This window comes from Lygodium microphyllum, chromosome 5, assembly GCF_053477565.2.
Source record: "Lygodium microphyllum isolate KBCC chromosome 5, Lygodium_microphyllum_v1.1.10, whole genome shotgun sequence".
Classification (NCBI taxonomy): Eukaryota; Viridiplantae; Streptophyta; class Polypodiopsida; order Schizaeales; family Lygodiaceae; genus Lygodium; species Lygodium microphyllum.
In genome coordinates this window covers 54,247,060-54,253,896 of record NC_141139.1, presented here as the reverse complement: position 1 = coordinate 54,253,896, position 6,837 = coordinate 54,247,060, and the positions used below count along the sequence as shown (strand labels likewise).

At 40.8% G+C, this 6,837-nt stretch overlaps 1 pseudogene; it reads left to right on the top strand.

Annotated features, from left to right (window-relative positions):
• The first annotated feature begins 1,056 nt into the window (after window positions 1-1,056).
• LOC148035835 (cytochrome P450 CYP72A616-like) lies at window positions 1,057-6,357 on the top strand (annotated as a pseudogene).
• Window positions 6,358-6,837: the final 480 nt, after the last annotated feature.

Below are 6,837 nucleotides of genomic sequence, written 5' to 3'. Positions count from 1 at the left end.
GGCCCCCAAGGGCAACAACAAGGGGATGGGGGCCTTCACTATAAGGTTATCAGGGGGGGCAAGACGATCAACATGGTGTATCTCCAGTTGCTTGATCTATGGAGTACTTATAATAATATGGAAGCAAATGAGATGAGGGAGGCCGCCTTCTCTTTTGTGTTGGTCTTGGTTGCTATGGCCTTCTTCTATGCTGCTTGGAAGCTCCTTCTTGCCTTCTAATGGCCATGGCCCCTCCGCATCAAGCGAGCCTTCGAGGCCCATGGCATCTAATGCATGCCCTTTTGCCCCCCACGTGGTCCCCCTCTTCCAAGCTACATGTGTGAGCCCCATGCCCGAGCTTTCCCACAACATCATCCACTGCACCCTCCATTACCTCCACCACTACTCCAAGCTCTATGACGAGTCTTCTAGCTTCAACTTATTCCATTATCATTCAATTCCCATTCTTGAGTCTCTGTAATTGCTCAATTCAAGGTTTCTTGTACTGATTGATCGTAATGAAGCTAAGATAAGTCCTCCTACCTTAGGCAATTGATCGAAATCTCTCATTGCATTGAATTGATGAGAGAAAAAGAGCCTCGTGTTGTTGTATTGTGAACCGAGGACAACTAATCAATACATTGAACTGATTAGGTCCTGAGGAATTCCCTCAATTGCATTTTGTAGAGGGAAGTCTTCTAAAATGTCAATTGTGGTAATTTCTCCTGAAAATTTTCTGACACTGGTTGTCTACTATCTTAACAGTATACACATCAGTTGAGAAATTTCTAACAGTGCTTATGTAATCAACCGATACAACAAACATGTCAATTGGCCAGCTTTCACATCTTGCCATGTCTTGTGTTGTGCTTTTGCTGAGCAGGTGACTTCTTTGTATTTTGGCTTGGACCACAACCCTGAGTTTTTCTTACAAAACTTGATCAAGTTAGAGAAGTTTTGTCAACCAAGTTGTTTGGGTATTATCCAAAGCCAGGGAGAAGGCATGATATTGATGACTTGATTGGCAATGGCCTTATAAACTTAGACGACGGTCAATGGGCACAACGTCAATGCATAATGACTCCATCCTTTTTTCTCAAGAAGGTAAAGGTAAGGTCCTTGCGTGTGGCTTTTACTTTTTGCTTGCATCCAAATGCACATAAATAACAGCTTATTAGGTTTGCAAAACTGCGCAAGCATGAATCAAGTCTCTATCACTTACAAGAGGACTGCTAGGGCATTCTAAGGATCAAGCTCCAAGTCTCACACAGCCATGCTGCCTCATGATATTCTTATTCTAAGTAGGCAATATGGCCCCCACTGATGTGGCTCAATGGACTTTTTAAGGGTCAAGCTTACAATTCACATGGCACTTTTGCTCATCATCTTGTTGTGTGCAGTGTTATGGTTCCAACTATGGATGCTTGCACTACTGCTATGATGGAGCAATGGGAGAGCTGCGTGGACAAAGGGGAAGGGATTGATGCATTTGATGAATTTCAAAACTTAATCGGAGATATCATTGCCCACACTATATTCGGAAGCAACTTTCACTACAACATATAAACCCAATAGCGACATTTAAAGTGATGGAACTATTCATGGAAAAATTTACTCCATCATCGCTATTCGTGTCGCTATATATTAGCGATACGATAAATTTGTCGTTATTTGCGTCACTATTTGTGTCTCTATTAGCGTCGCTATATGCACCGACATATTAGCATCGTAAATTAGGTTAGCGATGCTAATAGAGATGCTAATAGCAATGGTTGCAAAGTAAAATTTTGATGCAAATAGCAACGATTGCAAAGGGGGGGGGGAATAGGTAGTAGTGCATGCAGCCCTACAACCCTTCTAGCTACATGCACTAAATATTATTGTATAATTCATTTGCCAATGTCACCTATACCTAATGTCTCAAAATTGTACATCAGATTTTCAAAAAAAAAAAGGAATCCTATGATTCCAAAAGCTAGATATAATCAATTCAAAAAAGGATTACTTAATGAGCTTTTTTATCACTTGCTTAGGCCCAAGAAGAAGAGCTTCACTTCAAGCTTTCATTGCAGTCAGGACCCTGAGGTATGAATAAGTCCCATTGATCTTCTGCTCACTCCAACTTATTCCAAACTTGTTCAAGTCTTTTTGGAGGAGCATTTGGACATTTGTAAGAGTTATACCATGGCGTTGGAGCCAGAAACACTTATATAGAGAGTAGTAGTGCCTCTGAGCTCTACTTCTTCCTTCTTGTTTTTACCTACATCTAAGTCATCTTCTTTCTTGGCCTCACCCTTCATCAAAGGCATCTCGTGCCTCACAAGGGGGCCATCGACCTAACCTCACCCTCAATCTCAATGGATGGAGGTGTTTCAAGATCAAAAGAATCAAGCTCATCCTCCCCCTTCTCAAACTCCATTTCTTTAGCTGCAAGATGTGGTGCAAGGGTTCATCCTTCTAACATTTCCACATATCTTTGTCTTCTTTCTTATATCCTAACTCCATCATAATACATTCTACCTTTGAACACAATTCCATTCTCCATCCTTTTCCCTTCACATAATACTCCATCATAATACATTCTACCTTTGAACACAATTCCATTCTCCATCCTTTTCCCTTCACATAATACTCCATCATTTCTTCCTCTTCTTGGACTCCTTCAGATTGGAATTCTTTGGGATAGGGGTAGTCAGTGTAGAGGTATTCTCCTTCTAGGTAGTAGTTGATGGGGAAATATTTAGGGTAGTAGTATCCATCTCCTAAGGAGAATATTAGTTATAAAGGTATTAGTCATCAGGATAGCCTTCTTGGTAGTAGTCTTCAATGTAGTAGTCGAGATAGCAGAAATCGGCTCCTTCTTATTGGGGATGAGGTATTCCAAGATCTAGGCTGAGCTCATCCTCTCCCTTTTCTTCTTTATCATCTTCGTTTGATCAAAATTCTTCATCTGTTTTCACATGTTTCTTCTTTTCTTGGCTCCTTAGTTCTTTTTTTATCAAGTTCTCTCCATTTATTAGCTCTTGGACTCTTTTATCTTTCATCTACTTCAAGTATGGTTCGGCCTACTCTCTGTGGCTTCTTCGGACCCAAAGGCAGTCTCCCAATTTCACCTTAGTATGATTTCTTATTATATCCCCATATCGAGGTCTCGAGCCATCTTCACTTGCCATAGCCTGTGTGTGTGTGTGTGTGTGTGTGTTTTCTCTCTATTTTCTCCTCTTTTCTTTATCTCTCTCTCTCTCTCTCTATGAATCTCTTCATAAATAATAAGAAAGAGAGAAGGGAGAATGCACTTACATCAAAGCTTGAAGAAGAATCCTTTCGCACTTTTCTCTTTCTTCTTATTCTCCTTCATGGGTTCCCTCCTTCTCCTTTGGGTACAGTTGTCCCCTCTCTTTTTGTGGATGGTGATGAAAATGGCCGTGGCAATGGCCTCTCTCTCTCTCTCTCTTTCCCCTTGTGTTGATCTCTCTCTCTTCTTCTCTCTATGCATCTCTTCATCAACAAAAAGAAAGAGAGAAGTAAAGAAAAGAGAAAAAGAAAGAGAGAAGAGAGAATGCACTTACCTTAAAGCTCAAAGAAGAATTCTTTCATGCTTCTCTCCTTCTTCTTCTTCTCCTTCATGGGTTCCCTCCTTCTCCTTTGTAGTTGTTCTCTCTTGCATTGATCTCTCTCCCTTCTTCACTCTCTACTTCTCTCCCTCCTTCCCTCCCCACTCTCACTAAACACATCTCGTTGCAGACACAATCAAAGATAGAAAATAAAAAATCTAAAAAACAAAGAAAATGAAAGCAATGTCACCCCTCTCTCTCTCTCTTTCTCTCTCTCTCCCCATCTCCCTGTACTTTTCTTTCTTTTCCTTCTCTCTCATTCTCTCATTGTTTTCCTATTTCTCTCTCACTCTCTATTTTTTTCTCTCTATCTCTCTTTCTCCCTCTCTCTCTCTCTTCTTTTTACTCTCCTTCCTCTCTTTACCTCACCCTTCTTTTATACCTCCTCCTCTCTTCCTTCCCTCTCCCTCTCTCCATTTCTCTTTCTCTCTCTATTTTTCTTTCTTTGTTTCCTCTCTCTTTGTTTCTCTCCCCTCTTTCTCCCTCGTTGTTTCTCTCACTCATCCTCCTCTCTCCCTCCTGTCACTCTCATTTCTCTCTTCCTCTTTCTATTTGTTTCCTTTCTCCCCTTCTTTCTCTCTTCCTCTCCCTTCCTTCTTCTCCTTCCCTCCCTCCCTCCCTCTCTTTCTGTAGATCTCTTTGCAAAGAAAAACAAAAAAATAAAAGAAGAGAACACAAAAATAAAGCAAGAAGAGGTAATGTACCTACCTCAAAGGCCTAAAGATGAAACCCTTTATACCTCCTATTTGCACCTTCCCTCTCTTCTCCCTTGCACACTTCTCTTTCTTCTTTGTGTATAGCGGCGGTGGCAATGATGGTGGTGATGAGCTCCCTCTCTCTCTCTCTCTCTCTCCCTCTCTCTCTCTCTCTCTCTCTCTCTCTCTCTCTCTCTCTCACAAAGCTTTAAGCTCTCTCGTTCTCTCTTTCATTCTTTCTCGCAAATGTTTTTGCAAATGTCACGATTTTGTTTTCGAAACTTTTTTTCTTAGACTGACATTGCTATTAGCGTCTATTAGCATCGCTATATGCGTCACTTTTAATGACACCGCTTTTTTACATCACAAATGGCCGTTGCTATTGCACCATTCCCTTGTAGTGTTTGTAGAAGGCAATTGAGCTGCAGCATGAACAATAGATTATTATCAATAAGGTATCACGCACCGTCTACATCCCTGGTTCTAGGTCAAGAATCTTGTGCCCCTTTTTTGATAAGGAGCAACTTAATGATAGTGTAGAGTTCATGTGACTGGATAGCCTCAAGTAGTTGAGGGCAATATATCATGTGCAAATTCAATATGATACCAGTAATTAAAACATATATGTGCATGTTTGAGAATATGTTTAGCAACTACATTTAATCGCCATCAGTGGAAGTTGAACATGAAGATAGTCTATATACTTAGGCAGCTTGTTGAGAAGCAAATCGAAGCAAGCAGAATTGGAAGCATGCCTAGTAACTATCTTCTTAGGCTTTTAATAGCTGCAAATGCTGGACAACTGTAGGAAAGTCAAAAAAACCTATGGGGATCAATGATATTATTGATGAGTGTAAGACCTTCTTCTTTGTCAGGCATGAGACCACATCAACATTGTTAGCATGGACGTTTCTGTATTTGTTGGCAAGCAATCCTGAATGGCGGGAGTGGGTAAGAGAGGAAGTGCATGCTATTTGTGGGATGGAGCCTCCATCAGCTGAGTCGATGAATTGCCTGAAAATTGTGAGTAATCACAGCACGTTCATCTCCAATCGTTTTCATAGATAACAAGGATCCATGTGTAGGCAAATCATTCAATGAGTCGTACGCTAATATCTCTGACTGGCACTTCCACCAAGCTTAAAATATTTGCGAGCTCTAATGGCTCTATTTATAGAATCTGGAAAGGAAGTAGGCTGCATATGTTGGAATATTTCTTGCACTTTATTGTCAAACCTCCACCTTTGGCTCTGCCAACAAAGTTATGAAGAAAGTCTAATTAGTTCTCTATGGATCTTGCTTCACCCAAGTTCAATCTCCAAGTTAATTGCAAATGATATAGTGACTGTCTGGATCACCGTAGATAACAAATGGTAGGAGGTGAAGTATGCCTCTGAAGAGAAATTAGAGTTTTGTGTGGATGTGCCAAGTGTCTCATCGTGGGAGCACTTTTGAATTTGAAAAAGGACTTTCTTATCCAAGCTATTAATTGTCAGCATTCTTTAGCTGGAGGTGATAAATTGCTACTTAAAAGTTTATTAAGTTTGCCATGCTTGATCCTCAGATGATGTTTGGTTCACAAGGTGGTTCTACAACTTTCCATCAGCTGAAGGTGTCGTGTGCCTTTGCTTGTTTGCAAATAGCCATGGTGTTGAACGAGGCACTGCGGTTACACCCTCCTATGGTCACTGTGATAAGGAAGGCACCCACAGACGTGCAGCTTGGGAAGATTATAGTCCCTGCAGGGACTGTGCTAACTATGCCAGTCATTACATGACACCATGATAAGAGGTATTGGGGCCTTGATGCAGTAGAATTTCGACCTCAACACTCCGAGGGTGGGGTGGGGAAGGCAAGTAGCGTCCCCCACGCCTTCATGCTATTCTCGATGGGGTCCCGCAACTGCATCGGGCAGCTTGGCCATGTTGGAAGGCAAGGTGGTGCCATAGACCATCCTACAACACTACCACTTCTGCCTCTCCCCCAACTACAGCCATGCACCCTCTGTACACATAATGGCCAAGTTTTATGCCATTATGATCATATGTATTTCCAATCATATATCTTGAGGTGGTTTCATTATCAAATTAACAATGAAAAGTGCATAATACTTCACTTACACCTAAAATGTACCGACTCTAATGTATTGCATGGGGGAGTAATATCGGTAGTCACTTTGCAACTGATCAAGACCAAGAGTGGACTAGCACCACACTTGATTCAAAGAGAGTGAGTGAAATTTCAAGACTAAACCTTAGGGAGTTAACATTCAACCTTGTTTTTATAAATTCATTCTTGTTTACACAATGATTTGGATTTATTGTCATCCACCATGCTAGCATTTGATGTCACATAATCTAATAAATGCTTCCAAAACTTTGATTATTTATTATATAAAGTTGGTGTACATCGAAGTCTTTGAAAAGTATTCTTTTTTGTGTAGCCGACTTGTGCAAATAGTACTTTTAATGTGATCAAAAGTAACTCTTTAACAAATTGACTTCTTTTTCTTGTGGAAAGCATCTTGGATGTAACCAAAAACCAAGCCA